The sequence below is a fragment of the Poecilia latipinna genome, unplaced genomic scaffold, assembly GCF_001443285.1.
Source record: "Poecilia latipinna isolate Pla-1442-1.1 unplaced genomic scaffold, P_latipinna-1.0 Scaffold2307, whole genome shotgun sequence".
NCBI classification, from domain to species: Eukaryota; Metazoa; Chordata; class Actinopteri; order Cyprinodontiformes; family Poeciliidae; genus Poecilia; species Poecilia latipinna.
This window is the reverse complement of record NW_015114923.1, coordinates 49,024-69,341: the sequence shown is the minus strand read 5'-3', so window position 1 is coordinate 69,341 and position 20,318 is coordinate 49,024. Positions and strand designations below refer to the sequence as shown.

Below are 20,318 nucleotides of genomic sequence, written 5' to 3'. Positions count from 1 at the left end.
CCATGCTGAGCAGCCTATTCCAGGCCCTGTAGGTCGGCACGGCGTTCGTGGTTCTACGTAAAACTCTAAAGACTTCAACACGGAGCTCGATTGGCAGCCAAGATTGGCAGGTCATGCAAAAAAAGAAGGAAAAAAAGAGCTCTTCGGTGAGAGTAAGCAATCGTCTGACCAGTATGAGTAAATAAGTAAAACTTTGATCAAAACCACAGACATAAAGTGCATTTATGAAACTTTGGAAGGCAGCGTTTCAAGATTACTTTTCAGGAACAATCTAAGCGTGTCTGTAGATGTTTGTGCGTTTAAAGAGAATATAAAAACTCCCCTCTCAGCTGGTCATTTTTTTCCCTCCAGAGAAAAGAAAACCAGTGTGCTCTTGGTTTTAGGCGTTCGGCTTCTTTATCGGCGCGCCGTCTAATTGCTCGGTTTGATTCTGAAGCTAACCAGGAGCGATGTCATCCCTCTGCAATCGCCACAATGGGCCTCATTGGATTAAGTTCGAGCAGGCTTTGTTAAAAGCTGGCGCAAATCTAATCAAGGAAGAGACCTCAATTATGCTAGCATGTACTTAAATGATCAGATCACTAAAAACGGAGGAGGGGGGTTGGTTGGTGTTGGAATGTAATCAGCGGCCGTTAAAGGCCGGTTCGTTCTGGCTGATGGCAGCTTTAAAACGAGATCCAGGATTTTTACAGTAATGAGGAGGCTGTAATGATGAGAGAAGAGGAGGTAGCAAGTACCTTTTTCTTGCATGATCAGGTAAATATTGTTCACAAAATAGGATGTTTCATGTGATTTTTAAAGATCTGGATGAGTACTTTACCATTCCTGACATCTGATGCTGTCTGGGTGATTCAGAGACTAACAGTGGATACATCCGCTAACACAAACCGCAGCGACATCATTGACATTATACTACTGCAAACACTAGTTACCTTTCTATTGACCATATAAATGTGCAATTTGACATTTAGAAAATAAATTTGCTTACGGGAAATGCAATTTCGAAAAAACTTTTTTTTTTTTTTTGATAAAAAATTTTGGCACCGGGAGGAGGTGTTTATTATTATTTTTGGTCATATGGAAATGGATTTATTTTGCAAAACTGCAATGGAAACACTGTTTTCGCGTCCCATGAGACAACAAACATATGTTGCCACTGGTCAAATCACCAAGAAGACGACAAGGAAGAGACTGTCCTCTTCTGATGGTGCAGCATGTTTTTGAATGACTTGAACTTACTTAGTCAAGTGTGATTTTAATTGTTTCTTAGTGGAAACAACATAATGGTGAAATTGTGTTTTTTTTATATATTAGCAGGACGCGCTTCATTTGAAGTGAGTGGCTGGAAATTCGACATGACAAGAACAACATAGTAGTGTCTGGATGCTTCGTCTAATGATATCAAAACATTTCTCTGACTGTGGTTAAAGACTAAAAAGAAAGACAATAATTATATGTACTTTAAAAATCATATCTTAAAATCCACAAAAATTATTATCAATAAACTAAAATCTTTCCAAGTCAAACATCCCATCATTTGGACCTATATGAGGTGTTCAAAATCGCATTCATTAAAAGTGTTTTAATAAATAGCTTTATTTATTGGGAGAAAAAAACTAAAAATGTGTCTTTTCAGTGGCCCTTTGATCTACTAAATCATCTTCAGCTAACATATTTCAGCCGTCAACAACAGACTGCAGTCCACCTGAACCAACGGGTAGAACGCTCCAGTTTTTCTCAGGGTCGGGCTACGCATTAAAACGATGCTGGTGATCGTGTTTCAGCTTGATACATCTTATATGAACATGTTAAAATCTGACATATAAATGAACAAATTAGAGAGGCGGAGGAGGGGAGAAGAGGCTTAAACGAAGCGTTAAGATGAGCCTAGCAGCTGGTGAGGACGCCTCTTCCAGCTACAGCATGTTGAAGAATGTAGGAAAGGTGAAGAGGCATATTGTTTGCACTCCATTATATGCTGGATCACTGCGGCCCAAGGGCCAGGTGGCATTCTCTGAAGCCCCTGGTGGAACAGCTGAGACTGACCCTGCCCTCTGACCTCCCTGAACCGTGACAGGAAGCAATTATCCGGAATGTCAGCGAGTGCGGTGGCATTCCTCCACGGGAGGCCTGAGGTCTGAGCAGATAACAGTTGTCATCAGTGATGTGCAGAAAATAAAACAAGAGCTTATAAATTCATCATGTTCACACACATATTCACAAGCTGGGTCGAACTGTTTTTCGTTTTTATAGCCCGCGCTGACATGAAAAAAGAAAAAACTTCACATAAAACCTTTAAAACTTGCTATGCATTTACGAGGAAACAGCAGATGAAAAGCAATAAGTTAATCAGACCCTCCAGGAAGCTGCGACTTTGCCACAAATCTGACTGATCACTTTAACGTTTTCCATATTTTCTTCTTTTCTGACCAATCACTGCAGAGTTTTCTTCCAAACAACCCAGATAATGTCAGCTGAATGCTGACTAGTTACTCCATCTCCAGTATATCATATTAAGCTTGTTAATATAGAATACTAATATTATTGTTACCCATTTTACATCGCTTGCTCATTATCTGATGCCAGGAACAAACTCAATACTCTTAAATTTATATACAGAAGTTGCATTTCCATGGATAATATAATTACGCAATTTGACATTTTGGAAATAAATTTGTTCAATGAAAACACTGAAATTTTTGAAAAGAACTCGTTTTTTCATTAAAAAAGAGGTTTTTCTTGGCCACGTTAAAATCGGTTTATTCGCAAAATTGCAACAGAAACATTTTTCCAGATCACACGAGTCACATGATCAACACCTGGATGTTGCTGCTGGCAAAAACCACAAAGACAACGACAACAGGAAGTAATAGGCGGATGATTCTGTGGCATGTTTTTTAATGACTTATTGCATGAACAAAATTATACACATATGATTTTATTTAAATTTCTCATTCAATGGAAACACAGCAATTGCAAAATTGTGGGGGGGTTTTCCGATGTTAGCAGAATTTTGACAACGTTTTGTGCACATTTGTAATGGAAACGCAGCTACTGTTACTTTCCACGTATTTAAAAGAAATCTTTATTATGTACAGCAGTTTAAACCCTTTTCATCAAAAAGGAATAAAGCTTAAACATTTAAAGTTTGACTGCAACTTTTTGAAAAAAGCGCCAAAAAAACAAAAATAAAACAGTAACCTCAGGCCACAACAATCACAATAAAGCATTGCAACATCCTGCCTTGACTGACTGTTTAATGACCAAAACAGGATCCTCACTTTGAGATTTAATTGCAATTGAAGCAGGTATCATCGAAAAAGTGACTTCTCTGTTTTATTCTCAGCCTCAATTTGTAGAAATGCTTCCAATTACCTCGTGATAATGGAAAATTGGACCACAAACTAGATTCTGCTGTGTGAAAGGACCTGACTCACATAGGGCCTGAAGTGGAGCTACTCAGCAGATCGGACCACCTAGACAGAGCTGTGAATGTGCGCAAACATTAGAAGGAAAGATGGAAAGCAAGTATCCTTTTGAGAGAAAACGCTCAAAAGGTTAAAAAATCGATCTGAAGCTCCACTCGCCTTGCACCTTTTATTTTCTGACTTGTCCCGCTCACCCGAACCTCGCATTACCTCACCAGAAGAGGATCTGCCTAAAGCCGCAGCAGTCTCAGAACAGACAAAAGGCGCTCATCTCCAGGAAGCCGCTGCCGCCGCCTGCGGTTTTGGCGAAGAGAGCAGAGGGAGAGAAGCAAAGAAGGGGGGAAAAAGTGACTCAGCCCCACGGCTTCTTTTCTCGTCTCTGCCGACTCCGGGATAAATGGAGGTAAGAGAGCGCAGGGGGAGATAATATTTAGAGCAGACCTCGTTTCAAGGGCAATAGAGAGAGAAAGTGGGTATGAGCTTGGGTGGTTTGGAAGCCGTGAGGGTTGATCTATACTATTACTGGCAGAGGGCCTCGCACCACGGGCTCCTGTGTGAGCGAAGAGGAACTGCCGCCGGGCCCAGCCCGGCCCAGCCCCGATTGGACCCGGCCTCCCCCGCCGCTGCAGCTCCGCTGGCCTCCTAAGTGAACCAGATGGGTCTCAGATGAGATACTGATGTGGCATGAGTGAGCAAAACACCAGCATGCATGTAAGGATACACACAAATAAGCTGGTACCGACACAGCCTGACAAACCACCAAATCCATAACACAAAACATATAATCTGCTGCTTCGCCGCAGCACGTCACCGAACTTCAGAACCACCCCCCAGCTCCACGCATCCCCAAACTTACTAAATAATTAAAAAAAAGAAAACATAATGGTATCTGCTGTAGACCTAAATATATAACTCTCAAACATGGTTTATTTTTTTAGATTTGTACCGTTTATACACACTCAATATCTGTGTGGGTTTGGGGTTTTAAATAATTTTAACTCTTCAACTTTCTTAGGGTGGAACAATTACACAACTTACAACTTTAATGGCTTTTAAAAGCAAGAGTTGGATTCACAAATTTGACTTAATTGTGGATTTTGTATAATCCACACAGGTTTAAAATGACACTTAGCAGCTCAAATGTATAAATCCAACCTCAAGAAGGTTTGGACAAATGTTCCTCAGCAAGTTGCAAAAAAACTACACACTGAAGTTATTTTCTTTATTACAGCTACAACTACTTATCAGGCTTGAATCTGGGTATAGTGATGGACTCAGGCCTGAACTTTCAAAGACACATAAAGACGGTAACAAAATCAGCCTTCTGTCACATGAAAACTTTTTCAGGATTAAAGGACTAATGTCCCAGCAAGACCTAGAGAAAAGCATCCATGTGGTTATCATTAGTCACACTGATAACTTGGTCCTATGAGGACTAGTGTCCTCACAGTTCTGCCAAAAAAAAAAAGCTGCAGATGATCCAAAACGCTGCTGATTCTAGTTCTGCATCCCGAGAACCAAACATGGTTCTGGTTCATGTTTGGTTCACCCATTTCTACAAAGATTTTACTCATCTGACCCAAACTATCACTTATGACAAAAATAAATTTATTAGGATGTTCAAAATTCACCCAGGAACCATGAAGACTAAAGTCAGGACATTTTAAGAAGTACTTCAAAGTCAAAAATTGAGACAGCAAGGAGGCGTACAGAAAGAGCAAAATAAGGAGGAATTACACCAGGGATGAAGAAGATCACAAGCTTCAAGCACAAGAACATTTGGACAGATGAAACTCTGGACAGAGCAAATTCTTCTCTGTCATTCTTCAACAGATTTAGTTCAGAACAAGCTCAACATCCTCCTCTCCTGTACCCAGCCAAACAGACATCCTGCCCTCTTCTAACTCACAACTTTCCTGTCAAACCTCAGATGTTTTATTTTCCACTTCAGTCATGGACTCTTCTGCTTCTACAAGTTTGTCTTCCTCCAAATCAGGAGATGCTGCTGCTGCTCCCTTTGCCTCCGCCCGACATCTTTCTGTATCTAGAGGTCAGATGAAGAGGCCGTTGGAGAGACTGAACCGGAACAAGGCAGCATGTCAGCGCCAAAGTCCTATGCAATATCTCTTCAACTTTAGTTTGACCCAAAAGAAGGTTTGGTTATTATGGAAGACTTCCTGCCTGGTTCCGTTACCAAAGGAAACTCACCCATCACTGACCTGTTGCCCTGACATCCCACATTATGAAGGTCCTGAAGTTAGAGATGAAGATGCCATTATACTCCTCCTTCAACAAACTCACTGTCATCTGGCAGCACTGCGAGGATCATGTTCTTTGATTTCTCCAGTGCATTCTACACAATTCAGCCTGATCTGCTTTATGAGAAAACTCCAGAAGACACAGGTGGAGGCCTCACCAATCACCTGGATCTATGACTGCCTCACAAACAGACCACAGTTTGTGAGACTGAAGGACTGAGTGTCTAACCAGGTGGTCAGCAACAAAGGAGCACCACAGGGCTCTGTGCTCTCACCATTCATTTTCTCTCTCTACACTTCAGACTTCCAGCACATGTCTGACCTCTGTCAACTACAGAAATACTCAGATGACTCTGCAGTTGTCGGTTATATCAGAGATGGACAAGAGGCTGAGTACAGAAAGCTGGTGGACTGCTTTGTGTCATGGTGTGGGAACTATCACCTCATCGTGAATGTAAACACAAACAGACTGTAGATTTTAGAAGAAATAGTTAAATTAAACACCATTTCCATCACGGGAGAAGAAGAGAAGGTGGATGAATAATATAAATACCTTGGTGTTCATAGGGACAACAGACTGGACTGGAGACTCAACAGTGACATATCTAAAAGAAGTAACAGAACAGGCTGTACTTCTTAAGGAAGCTTAGGTCCTTCAGTGTTTGCAGCAAGATGCAGGATATCTTCTATAAGTGTGTTGTTGAGTGTCATCGCTTTTGCCATCATCTGTTTGGGCAGCAGCATCAGAGCCAGAGACTTAACTCAACAACCTGATAAAGAAGGCTGGTTCCGTTTTGGTTCTGTTCCAGGGACGACTGTGGAACCTCTGGAGATGACGAAGCAAAGGATTTTATGTAAAAATGAAGAACATTACGGATAACCACTAGCATCCTCTTCATGAGACTGTCATACAACAACAGAGTGTCCTCAGTCAGAGGCTTCATCAAAACACCTGTAATACAGCCTGCTATAGGAGATCGTTTCTGTACACAGCCATTAGAATCAACACTAACTCCTTTGAAGAAAATTATGCGATATGAGTTACAACATTTAATTTTGTTCTGGGATTAACAAAGTATTTTTGAATTTAATTATTATAAACTGGAAGACTGTTTAACAAAATTACTAAAATGATAATATTCATCATTCATGATGAGTGTATGTAAACTGACAGGCCATGTGAAACCTAGCTAGCCTGAAAATGAGAGGAAACACAGCTAACTGTAGAGAAACAACACTAAATTGTGTTACATTACTAATTGGAGCAAAGTGAAGTTCACATACAAACATGAAGCAGAAAGGAAAAAAAAAAAGGAAATTGTTTTGGGGAAGCCAAACAGGCAACCTCAGTGAGTTCATTAGCTTATTAACTAATTAGCTTTCAAGCTATCAACAACCGCGTTTATGTTCTTAACTCCTCACACATGTGCCATTAGTTCAGTTGGTTAAAGAAGAAGGGCTTTGATTTTACAAGCATCAGCTGGTTTCTGAAGATTTTCGGAATTAGGATGGTTCTCGTATTGAAATCCAGGTCAGTAAATACAAAGCTACTGATCCATTTTAGAAGCATTTAGCCTTAGATCAGGATTTGATCTTATTTTTCTGTTTCATCATTAGACCTCCTTTTGAGACACAAATTAAGTTCTGGCTATCCACCATCTGAAGATAAGCACATTGTGAACTTGCTTCAGATTTTATGAAGTGACGAAAACCGCAGTAAGTGCGGTCTCTAATTGTGCTAATTCTCCACCGCGTGGCACCGCTTTTTCCAATTCAAATGCCCCCAAAACAAAGACACCATAAATTGTGTCAACATCAAGACTGTAATTTTGTTAGGAGAATCCACTCCCTCCTCTAATCTCTTTTCTTGGTATGAAAATGTGATTACTGTTTGAACAGTAATCACATTTTTAAAAAAAGAAAAAAAAAGGCATGTTAGTACAATTTCAAGTTTGCTAGAAGAATTGATGCAGTTAAGTGAAATTGATAGAATTAAATTACTTTGTTCCACAGTTTTTCAGGTTTTCCCAGAATTTTAAGCACAGGTTTTCTTCAAGTTCAAGTTCTTAAAGCCGCAGTGTGTAGCTGTAGCGACACTACACATTGCAAATATTTTTTTTGACATATTTGTGGAAACTGTCACTATGTTGTGACAGTATGGTATGAAACAGATAATCTGTGAAAAAAATTGAGCTTCTCTGCCTTTGCCTGGCACTAACTAGAAACAACCAATCAGAGTCAGGGGGCGGAGAGGGATTAACGCTGTGAATCCCTCTCCATGTGTTGCTGTTCATTCACCTCTCCTCCCTTGCTCTCTGCTCTGCTGCAGCTAGCAGAGTTGATGCTCCACCATTAGCACATTTAGCAGCAAGTTCATGAGGGTGATTGACAGCGCTAAGACCCGCCTTCTGGCTCTGATTGGTTGTTTTTGGCCAGGAGTGGTGCATTTCTTCAGATGGCAACAGTAGCTCAGAGAGGAGGTTAATATATCTCAAAACATACTGTCACAACATGGTGACAGTTTGAACAAATACGGAAAAACATAATTTTTTATAAAAGTTACATACTGCAGCTTTAAATTCTAATCTCTTGAAGCTTTTACAACATTAACGCCCATGTTTTGAACAGGGTGTTGGGGGTGAGATTTAGAAGGGAAACTAAGACATCTCTCTACCCAGTTACTCTGATTCATCCCACGATGTCCTAAACCAGAAGAAATACACTTTTCCCTAAAAGATTTCTGAGTCTCCTCCTGGCAGAGAAACCTTCAGGGCAAGGTATCCTACTCAAACACCCAACCCAACCAAACTGACTCCTTTTCAGAGCTGCAACTCCTCACCCCATCTCTAAAGGAGCGCTCAAATACTCCACTGAAGACTCTGAACACTGCCTAATGACTGTAGATGGAAGCTATACCAGCATTTCATAGACAACATCTTCTCATTTTTGATGTTCAGCTCATATAAACAAACAAGAACAAATGTGACGCACCAAATAAGTCACGTCCTTTTGCACAGGCATGAACTGTTCATCTAGTCAGTCAGTTAGTTGTAGTTTTAGGGTGTAAAAGATTTTACGCCTCAATAGTCTGATCCAATCTCCAGATCTCACAACTCCAGATTATGAGACTATATACAGTAGATGGCAAATTCTCTTTGAAGACGAACCTCGCTCTAAAGCAGCAGAATTCAAAGTATTGTCACCCGGATTTTTCCTGACCTCCGATTCTGAGATGCCAGGAAGAATCAAACAGAACACTTGTTGACCTAGCTGTGACACGACTCCAGGGCCACCAGAGAGTGCCTTAATAAGTATTCTTAAACACGGAGGGGGATTAGCCAGATGGCCAGATCACTCTTTTCTCCAACCTCTCCCCATCACTAGATTTCCAGTGTTTCCCGACCCTGCTGAAACCATCGGGATTGGCTTCATTTAGGCTAGTGTTACCGACAGCACTATTTGACTCCAGATATAATCTTTATTACTTACAGAAATAAAGTCCATTAAAAGGCAAACTGTAGGGTCCCAGTGCTGAAAGGTTCCTGGAGTGATGCCTACGAGAGCCTTTAAAAAAAAAAGAAAAAAAAAAAGGATCCCTTTCTTCACTAAACTGAAAGCAGCTATTGAGGGCGCTCAGAGGAGAACACTGCTCAAAGTGGCGCTCGTTTAGTATGAGACAGTGGTGGTAGTGGTGGGAGGGGAAAAAACTGCAGAGGAGATACACAAGGTGTGATAAAGTTTTGTTAAATGGACTACAAATTGTTCACTGTAACAGGAGACTTTATTGACTTCCATTTAGTGTAGTTTCTCTGTTTGTGTTAGGATAGGCCCATAGGCTAAACAAAACATGTTCATTAAATTTTTTGCACAAAATGATTCTTGGATAATGAAGTTTTAGTCTGCTCAGTTCTACTTTGAGCTCTTTTCCGAATGAAGTTTCAGGTTTCATTCAGGGCTTCAACTTCTTGACGTTTACACTCGCACGTCAAAACTGTACATCTGTACATCTTCGAAAAGCAGAAGTGGAGCCTCATGCACACAAACAAAAATACAGTAAGTGGTTTCTGAAAGATAACACCAAAAAAAACACTTATCTAGCACAAAAACAAATGCATCCCCTTTAAGACAGTAAGTGAGAAAAGGTCCAAAAGAAGTCAAGAGTCAAGACAGTAGACATTGTATCGATTATCATTAATTTCCACTACTCCATTCATAAAATATATCTTCCATTACATTAAGACTAGGCTGTGCTCTTCACAAGGAACATAAGTCGTGAGAAAGTTGGTGACTATGCCAGAAAAGATCATAAACATGCACACAGAGACGCAAAAACTGCACTAAAAAATCTGACTTCAAATAACGTAGCCAAAATCATTTGTAAATTGACAGCTTATCCAAAGTGCCAAGCAGTGGCATGGAAAAGCTGGGAAGGAAGATGGACAGAGGAAACAGTTCGGGGAGGATAAAGGGAACTTACAGAGATAAGAGACTTTCAGCTCCAACACCCTCGTCTCACTTGTGGTTGACTTTAAAACGCATGAACGTTGCCTGAAAAACAGAGAAAACTGCATTTTACCAAAGTGACTCAAGCATCACAGATCAAAATGCTTGTTCTTTGTCATCACAGAGTTCCCTCGAAGAGTATGCATTCACCCAAATGATGATGAAGGAAAGCCATGAGATTCTACACACTAGCCATTATTTCACACCGGAGACCTACGAACTGAGCTCTGATAAAGTCTACAAACTCAAAGTGGAAAAACTTTCAGCCCACCTGAGAGGCCTTTGCGGCCGATGATCGAGACCGAACAGAGGACCAGTGAGAAGTTCACAGTGGAGCAAACAGAGGATCAGTGTGTTTCCTTCACAGTACTTTCATTGAACAAACAGCATCACATACTCTCATACCACGCAAGGTCTAACAAACAACGTGATTTTTGTACGCTGCTTTGAAGTTGGAAAAAATTGGCCCCAATCCTTAACGTAGTAAGCGATGCCTGATGTTTACCTTTAAGAACCAATTCCAGTGAAAGCAAGTTAGAAAAGGTTTCTGGTCGTTCGGACAGCTCTCTGTTCTTCAGCGGCCCGGCCTGAACAAACCACTTTGATTCCGAGGGCTGACCTGGGGTCGGCCTCAATTTGGTCTTGCACGCCCCGCGCGCTCACGCCGCAAGCTTAAGCAGGAGGTCACAGAAAACAAATAACATCAAAGAGGTCAAAACAGCCAACAAGGTTCTTTGAAAGCACCACGACACGTAACGGGCGGCTGCGGCAGAGCAGAGTGGCCCCAAATTGAGGAAGGATGGAAGATGGCCTTAATTGATAGTGGGAGGTCAGTAATTTAAAAAATACAGAGGTGAACAAGATAAAGAGGAACTTCATGGAGTGGAAAAAAGAAAGCAATACTTGCTCCAACAGAACTTGGCATCATGACAGCTCCTAAATGCGGCATCTAAGTTGTGCAAAAAGGGCAATACAAACATGCCTTTGATTCCAAAATTTGAGGCTAATTGAGAACAATGAAGGAAAAGGCAAACTCTGGGCATGTATGATCTTTTATTCATGTCCATAGTCAACCAAATGATTTTCTCTTGCATTTTTTTTCTCTCAGGGCACTATTAAGTGTGCACAAAGAAGTGCAGATAATAATGATAAATCATCTGCAAAAAAAAACAAAAAACACACACTTTAATATATACGAGTCTACAACACACAAGTTTAAGACACAGCTCCTTTTCGTTTATGTCCGACTGAATTCAAGGATTCGAAAGTCTCTTGCAGTCGGCTGATTTTGGGACGGATTTGCCAGATCCCAGTTCACACTCTGCAGCTCCCGCTGACCCGTCTGAACACGTTTCACACGACTGCTGAACCAGTTCTTCTCTTTCCCCTCCATTTCGCACCCGCTTGTCTGCAGATAGCAGGTCCAACACCTGGGGAATGCTGGGTAATCAGAGAGACAACTGGCTGCCTTATTGTGAAGAGGTGCCTCAAAACATGCATACCTGTTTAATATGCAAATTCAATGGAATTCTTGTGTAAGAGCAAAACTTTCTGAGAATTTTCAGTATAAACTTGGATCCATAAAAACTGTCAGTACTTGGATATGAGCTGCAGGTAAGGAGAAGAATCAGAGGGGGTTCAAGTTGGAGGGTTTGTGAGTTATAGTTCTTTGTCAATTTTTGGGATGTGCACGAAAAATGGACGAATGGTGTTTTCACACCCGATAGTCTGGTAGATTTGGTTAGCATGGGGACCAAAGTTGCAACATTTGTTATATTTTCTATTGGTGCGGTTCGCTTTCACACTGCACTGTTTCAATCGAACCCAAAACCTTTGAGGAACCTGTTCCCCTCCACACCTGTGGTGGCACTGCACCAAGAACCGCTGAAGGAAACGACACAAAAAACCTCAGCAGAAAACACCGAACGCAACTTCCTTCTTCACAAAAGCTAAACACTACACTCCCGGGTTTGTTTTGGTTGTGTTTACTCAGAATTCCCTGTGCTATAGTCCATTTCCTGGTTTTGGAGCACGCTGCGATACCCTTGGCTTTCACATGTGCATTTGAGAGTTCACTTTGACCTAACAGAGACATAGGTTTATAGGCAGACCAGAGTTCGCTTTTTTGGTCCGCCTCAGAGTTTATTTGTGCATTCACACCTCCCCAAATGAACCAGACTATAAAAAGTTTACTTTAAGCATCCTGTTGTGAGGTCATTTTAAGTTTACCAAATTATGCATCCAAGGATACAACAAGTACATTCATCTATGTACAATAATAGTGTACTAGGTATACACTTGTGGTTTACATTTTAGTTTATTGAAGTATATTTAAAGTAGGGCTGTAGTGATACACTAATCTCACGATACGATATGTGATATTCTGCTCACGATACAATATATATTGCAATATTCAGCAAACGATACAATTCAATACACTTTTGCGATTTTCTGAAAGATTTTAGAGGGACAGAGTGATTTTGGTGACATTTTGTGACTGTTATAGAGTTGGATTGAATTAATTTAACTGAAAACTAATTAAAAGCACCAACTACACAATCCCTGGCTCTGGTTGTACATGGACACAGACTTAAAGTCGACAGCTGGACAAAATAAATCAAAGTGGTGAGAAAACATGTTTCTTTTAATTGAAACAGTACAAACTGTAGCTTACATGCATTTATAAAGTAAATAAAGTGCACCAAGCACCCTGCTCTGAATAGTTTGATACCTTTTTAACCTTGACACTTAACATCTGAAAGAATCACTCTAAGCCTGATGACCTAATCACTCTCCCGGCGAAGCAAGCAGTGAGTGAGCAAGGTGACAGTTGGATGTTACGATACTTGTGGATGAATATCGATTTTTTTCTAGGAAAGAAAATATCGATATCTATCGCAAAATCAATATTATTACACAGCCCTAATTTAAAGTATGCTTATGAAAGGGATTAGAACTCGATTAATAAAGTCAAGTCAAATGTGTACCTGTTTCCGTTTTTTAAGGTGTGTAGTGGTAATGAAACCCAGCACACACTATTTACTGTAAACGTTTAAACTCTAGAGCGTGAAAGTTTATAACAGTTATCAAGACAAACGCGTGAAGTGAAAAACTTACTCTGCCATATTAAATGTAGCATGAGTCGATGACTTAACCTCAGTCTGTACTTGGATCAAGATATACTATTCCTAAACTTATCAAGTATAGTTTATAAACATTTAACTTCAAGTAAACTGCCTCATTTTAAGCATCAAATAAGTACGCTTGTAGTAACACTAGAACGAACTGCTTTTTGCTAAGGGTGGGTAAAAACTGGTAACAATGCAGAACAGAGAATCATCTTTTAGAAAGACCTCGATGTGACGTGGTGGGATTACAGATGGTACAGGTGAGGTGATGATAAACTGTTTTTTGTTCACAGCGGGGTCTGCACCCGAACAATGAATGCACACACTGAAACAACCAAATATGCATGGCCCCAAATGTCATCCTGCTGCAGCTGTCAGTGCCACTTGTGCAGATGGAGACACTCTGGGGTAAGAACAATGGAACTCTATCAGACAGAGGCTATCTCAATAAGCGCGGCGCAGCATGCGGCTCGGTGCTCCCACATTCAACGTTTCCAAATAATCATATGGCCAATTAAACCAAAATGAGCTTCACTTGACCCATAAATGATGAGCTTATAGCACGTGCCATCTCTCAGATGGCCTCTGGTAACGTCGAACATCGAATATTATTATTTAGCGCAGTTTTTTTCTTTTTCTCTTTCTCTTTCTTTCTCTCTCTCTCTGAGGGGGCCTGTAAGCAAGCAACACACTTCCAATAAACAGTTACACATTTCACACCATGAAACTGTCTTTTATTGCACAGGCTTCTGATTTTTTTTTCTCTTTTTTTTAACCAAACCTCATGCCCCGCCAACTTTCAAGACATTAGCGTTTCACAAAAATGAGTTTCTAAAATGTATTATTTTCCAACAGAGACATTTCAGAGACAATTTGCGCTGGACATCTATCAGTTGCTTATTTGATTTCTTGTTTGTTTCAGTTCTTGAAGAGTAACAGCCTAAATGCCAAGGACATATTGGTAAAGAAATAGCTCATAAACTTGTTTTAAGAGAGCCTGGAGGAAAAAAAAATATTTACTGCAGTTCTGTACCAACAAATCAAACCCAATCTTTCCGCCAATAAACTTTATACTTCTGTCAATTCACCAGAAATTCAAACTGGGAGTGGCGACCGCAAGGATTTTTAACGCTATCAGAGGCTTTTTTTTTTTTTTTTTTTTTTTTTTGGGGTTTTTATTGTTGGGCAACTTTTGCTGCTGCTAGGGGGCTAAAAGCCCAGATACAATAACTACACACCCTTATAGGACACATTAGGGCATAAAATGTGATTCTGACACCTGTTGAAGACTTTGTTTACTGTTGCTGATTAAAAAAATCTGAACACAAACCAAAGAGCGCAGAAATGTAACAGCAAAATTGCTTCCTGGGAAAGCTATCTAGGAGTTATATGCAGATTTAACAAGAATGAATGAGTAAATGTTAATACAGTTCTCAGGACACGAGAGGCTGTGCAGCCATTCACGTGTGAGTCACGGAAACGGGAAGATGCCCCACCTGCTGATATGCCAATAACTGTAGAGAGGCCATCCAGATACCAACTGAGACATATATTGCATCTTGTTTTTTGCAGTTTTAGTGACTTACAGATAAAAGTAAGTCACTAAGTTTTTTTTGGTGTAATTATAAAACACCAAAAAAAAAAAACTAATTTAAACCTACAACTGTCACTATGTTGTATGAGTACAGCAGCCATACTGGTGACCCAACTCGCTGCTCTCCAACTTTCCACGTCATTTTTTTCAGAAATTTAATAAGTGGTAAAATAAAGTAGGTTTCTTTTTTTTTTTAATAAACGTCACAAATTCGCACTGGCCACTTTAGTAGTTGGTTACTATATTTTTAAAGACACAGGTTTCTGTACCATAAAATACACACTCACTTTCAAAACTGGAAGATTATATATGTCAACTGCTGATGTGGCAGTCATCTAACTGAGAAGGGACACTCATAACGTCGTGTGACAACGAAGGTTAGACAAGAATGAAGCCTGAAAACGAAAGCCGTACCTAGCTTGGCTATGTTAGAAGCTACGTCACTGCTGTCCTTTTCTTGCTTATGCTAGCTCATTGGACAAAGAGATGGATTAATTACAGGAGTAAGTACAAATAGGAGCCACACAAAGCTGTGTTTTTTTTTTGTTTTGTTTACTTCCTCTTGGTCAGTTCTGTTAACTAGCTGGACATGCTAACTAGTGCAGCTAAAAGCTAATGGTGTCACTGCTGAGCTAAACGTATTTTAACACGCTAATTATAACATTACCGGTCCCCTTTCCTTTTTTTTGCATACAAAAGTCTTGGGCTGAAATTTTTGTGTTTGCGTATTTCTGGCACACTCAAATCTGACACACAAGCAACGTCCAGAAACAGCGATGGAACTGGAGTTTCGATCTTGCTTCAAAACACAATCTCATGGCAGACTGGAAAAGACTGTTGCTGTGAAAAGGAGAAGCTTAAATAGCACCTCAATGCTAAACATATTGCAGCAAAAAAGACAGGCCTACAACAAATGTCAGCTTCTGCGTTTATAAAACTTTTTTTGTCCAAGACATTACATGACGAGATGTGATAATTATAAAACACCAAAAAAAACTAATTTAAACCTACAACTGTCACTATGTTGTATGAGCACAGCAGCCATATTAGTGACCCAACTCGCTGCTCTCCAACTTTCCACGTCATAATTCCAGCTTTACCAGAACAAAGAACTCATCATAATGTCCGATCACATAGACGGTGAAATAGTGGCTCTGCTGCCAACTTGTCTTAGCATAAGTTAAAAATGAAAACTTTGAAATTGCTCCGCATCTAAATCTTGGTTTGGCAAACAATCTGAACGTCATTCCAGCTCCATGGCACTACTGACAACTTAAAGTTTTTGATTTCAGTGAGTTCCTTTCTGGTCAGATAAAGGATAAGCAAGCTACATCAGTTGACATATGCGTTAATAGAAAGTGTGTTTAACGTCCAATCAGAGGGATCTTCAAAATACAATAGTAAAAACAAAAGCTTACCACCGTAAGTTTTCATTTAAATTGACTTTAAGCTTGCCAATTGTTTAATGGTCAAGAAATGACTCAGACAATAATGTCTCCTGATTACATAAAATAAAAAAGGATCTTGTTGAAGGTATGAAAGAGGCTTGTTCAAACTGCTATAGTGGGCTTTTAAACAGAGGGATCAGACAAGAGGGAGTTTGAATGAATGAAGCACTTTTACGTTCCCTTCGCAAACAACCAGGGCGGCAAGGGGGGGGAAAACACTGCGGAAGCTTAAGTGACAATATGTGTTCTCTCCCAAGTTGCTGTGAACATAAAATATTGCTAAAGCGAAGGGTGGAAACGGGGTGGGGGGTGAGAGGGACGAAAGGGGCAAGTGGCGGCACATACATCTAAACCTCACGACTCCGCTCGCTACCCTCAAGAGATTACATTCTGCTGCTTGCCATTGTCCGACTCCTTCAAGACAAAGCCTGTTCCACTGTGCAAACAGCACGCCTTGGAAAAGATTGTAAAAACAAGAGGTGAATGTCAAAGGCAAAAAAAGTGAATAGGATCTCTCCCTTCTTTTGTCGAACGAGTGAGGTATGCACAAACACATCACTGCGTGACAGAGAAGAAAGGAAGGCCTTGTGAAGGAAGGCGCTGGAAAAAAGTTGGAGCGTCTTTGCGATGAAAAGGCCAATACCGTGAGAAGTTGCCTGCCTGACTCTTGGGTCTATAGAAAAAAAAGAAGAAGAAAAAAACCCCTCCATAAGTATTTAAATGAAAGACCTCCAGGAACATGGGGGGGACGGGGTATTTCGTTCCAGACAAACACGAGGAACGACGCAACGATGACCTACAGCTGCCAAGAACATAAAAGGTTGCAAAACGGCGTTGGGGCCAGTCTGCGAAAAAACTAATAAATAAATAAAAAGAGTGCAAAGAAAAATAAGACAACAGGTACAAACGAATGTCTTCGCTCAGCTACGGCAAATTGAAATCAGATGCAAGGAAGAAGCACAAACTCTCTTGCTTGGCTTTTCAGGGGTCTAAAGTCAACCCGGTCGCAACCCCAACAAGGCTTGAACTGTCGGGGGAAAATTAATAAGGGGCGACCTCGCTCCCCTCCGCACCTCCCCTCCACGTCCCATTCTTTAATTTACAAGGCCAGCACCAGCCTGTAATTAATTGCTGCGTGCATAAATGTAAATGAGTCCACTGGGGGAAGCCGAGGGAAGGAGGAAAAAAAAAAAAAAAAAAACGGCTGTCAGGCCAATATTCCAGCGGGGAGCAATTTGCGAGAGAGGGAAATGATTTAGAGGACGGGGCACAAATCTGCTGCTCGGTGAAACACGGAGAGGCCGAACACGAGGGGAGACTTGTTGAGATGAAGAAGGTGGTCAGCACGAATGATTTAAAAAGGACAACTGGAAAAGAAAAAAAAAACATGTACACCGCTGATAAATATCACTTGTTTTATTTAAGATTTTTTTTTACTTACTTAAGTCTTTCAGCCCTAATGTATAAACATGACTTTTTCTATGTTAAATGCTGCTGCCATTTCTAATTCCTCCTCATCACTCTGCGTCCCTAACCCTTTTTTGACGTTCATATTTCAGTACGCTGCGACGTTGAGTTTGATGCAATCCTTTATAGTGAAGCCAGAAAATTCACAACTAAATAAAATGAAAATCCGAGAAAAATGTACCGATTTGAAATCAAAATTGAGTCCCTCAGCATGTTTGGCTGGCAGTGACCTTTTTCTATTATTATTTTGTGACTATGTTTCCAGAGATTTTAATAGATATTCAAAGAAGAATTCATTCACTAAGCAAATAAGACATTCCCTTTAAAATTATGCTGGTTAGAAGACAACAAACTGCAGGTAGGCATGTGAGAAAAGTCTTTAATAAGTTTCTAGAATTTTCAAATGATTAAAATTGACATGATTTTTCCCTTTCCCTCGGTACAAATAAAAAAACATTAAGAAAACACGAATCCCTCTCTCTTCGCTAGTTAACGTCTCGCCTTGTCCTCCAGCAAGTTGTGGAGTTTCACTGCTCCAAAAAAAATATGTAAAAAAAAACAACAAAAAAAACAAAGAGTGGCACGCCACAAAAATGTGTAATCGTTCATTGTGACTACAATCGCGGCCGTCATTCATGAATTCCAGCCACAAAAAGCCACCTCTTCAAGACGCCGCGAGAACAAACAGTACGGAAACCATTGTGACTTGAGATGTAAAGAAAGCACATGTGAAGTCCTCAAGGGAGGGAGGTTGGAGCAGCGACACCTAAACACACCGGTACACGTACACACATGCATGCATGCATACACACACACACTTAGCAGCAATCACAATAGCGTCTTTATGGAATAAGCTCCTTTTCACCAAAGTGCTTTACAAAGGTAAGTGAGATTTTTTTTTCCTATAGCGGGCCTCCAGGAATAACAATTGACATCACAGACCGGTCTAAATATGTTCCCCTTACTGAACAGGGGAGACCCGGTATGAGCTTCTTGAGATCGAGACCGAGCGGCGTGCTGAGGCGGCAGTTTTTTTTTTTTTCTCCCCCCTTTCCCGCATCGGCAGGAACCACGGACTTCGAACACGGTGGCAGAGGGCCATTTTATTTGGCTACGCACCAGCTGTAAGCTGAGACGGATGAATTACCTCTTAAAGAACCGTCGAGGGACCGACCCGACTGCTCGTTTCCAACGTTAAACCGTTGTAGACTCAACAACGTAACTGTTTTTCTGCTTAATTCGGAGCCTCGCAAAAGCACTCACACTTTTTGTCGCGTCATGGCCGCAGAGCCGGAGGGATTTTATCAAGGTTCTGTGTCACAGACCAACACCAGGTGGCTGTAAACTCCAAAATTATATTTTTACAAATAAAAAGCTGAGAAGGTATGTCGTGCTTTTATATTTAGCATCCTCAGATAAGCAGGATTAACTCTGCAGTCTAGCTCCTAGTTAACTGGATATATGGTTCTTGACTTTGACTAGGTCATTTTAAAACATACAGTAAAAGCTTCTAAATGGTTCCATCACACCTACGGCTGCAGCAGATTTTCCTCCAGGATTGTTCTGCTTTTATCTCCTTTCATCTTACTGTCAACTCTGACCTGCTGAAGACAAACAACCCCTCATCATATGTTGCCACCGTTATGTTTTAAGGTGAGGACAGTAATAGTGTATTTTTTCCACACTGTTCTTGTTTCCTCTGGTATTTTCTCAAAACAGCTGGATTTCACATAGCCAGAACTTTACAAAAACTATTAAGTTCCCCCAATGCTATTTAAAATATATATATATATATATAGATAGATAGATAGATAGATATAATACACACAAGATCAGTTTCAGAAAAGTTTTCATTCACACGAACCAGAACAAATACGCCCCTGAGCGTTGTTTTAAACATTCCAAACACGTAGGGGGCAGTGTTGCGCAAAGCTAAAACCTCTGCCAGCCAATCTGATTGCTTCAAAACAACCGTTTAACTTCCTGTTTAACTGAGATCCTTTAAAATACAGCGTTCGAAAATAAAGTTGATAAAATGTCGAGTAAGACGATGGATACATTGGCTCATTATTTGTCACAGACTGTAATGGATAGGGTCATAAATCTCCCTTTTCCCATGTACACGCAAACATCTTTGGTTGGAGTTTTCATAATCGTTTTTAGCCAAAATGCATATAAAACCAAAAATGTTTCCTTTGTCCCAGGTATCCAGTTACGTGTGGACAATGCCTAAACTGCACACAGGTGGACACTGTTTATTAATTAGGTTGTCCAGGATTTCATTTAGGGGCGTCAGAGTAACGGCAAGCTGAATTCAAATGTATTTACCTGTGATGAATATTTTCACAATGATGCGCTATTAATGTTAAGAAGTTTTGAACATCGTCTTCATGAGACTTTCATACAACAGTCTTCAGTCAGAGGCGGAAACAGAGACCACTGCAGGGGATTCTTCGTCCCTTCAGCCCGATGGCTGAAGGGACGAAGACTCT

General features: G+C 40.5%; 1 protein-coding gene across 2 annotated transcripts in view; it reads right to left on the bottom strand.

Moving 5' to 3' along the window:
* The window catches only part of LOC106937266 (transcription factor SOX-6-like), a 54,340-nt gene that overhangs the window by 21,608 nt on the left and 12,414 nt on the right, over positions 1 to 20,318 (bottom strand). The window contains exon 2 of one of the 2 annotated variants that reach the window (XM_015018678.1): positions 10,164 to 10,234. The exons of the other annotated variant lie outside the window; for it this stretch is intronic. The gene's annotated coding sequence lies outside the window, so the exon portion shown is untranslated. The remainder of the gene's footprint in view (positions 1 to 10,163; positions 10,235 to 20,318) is intronic. 2 annotated transcript variants of the gene reach the window in all.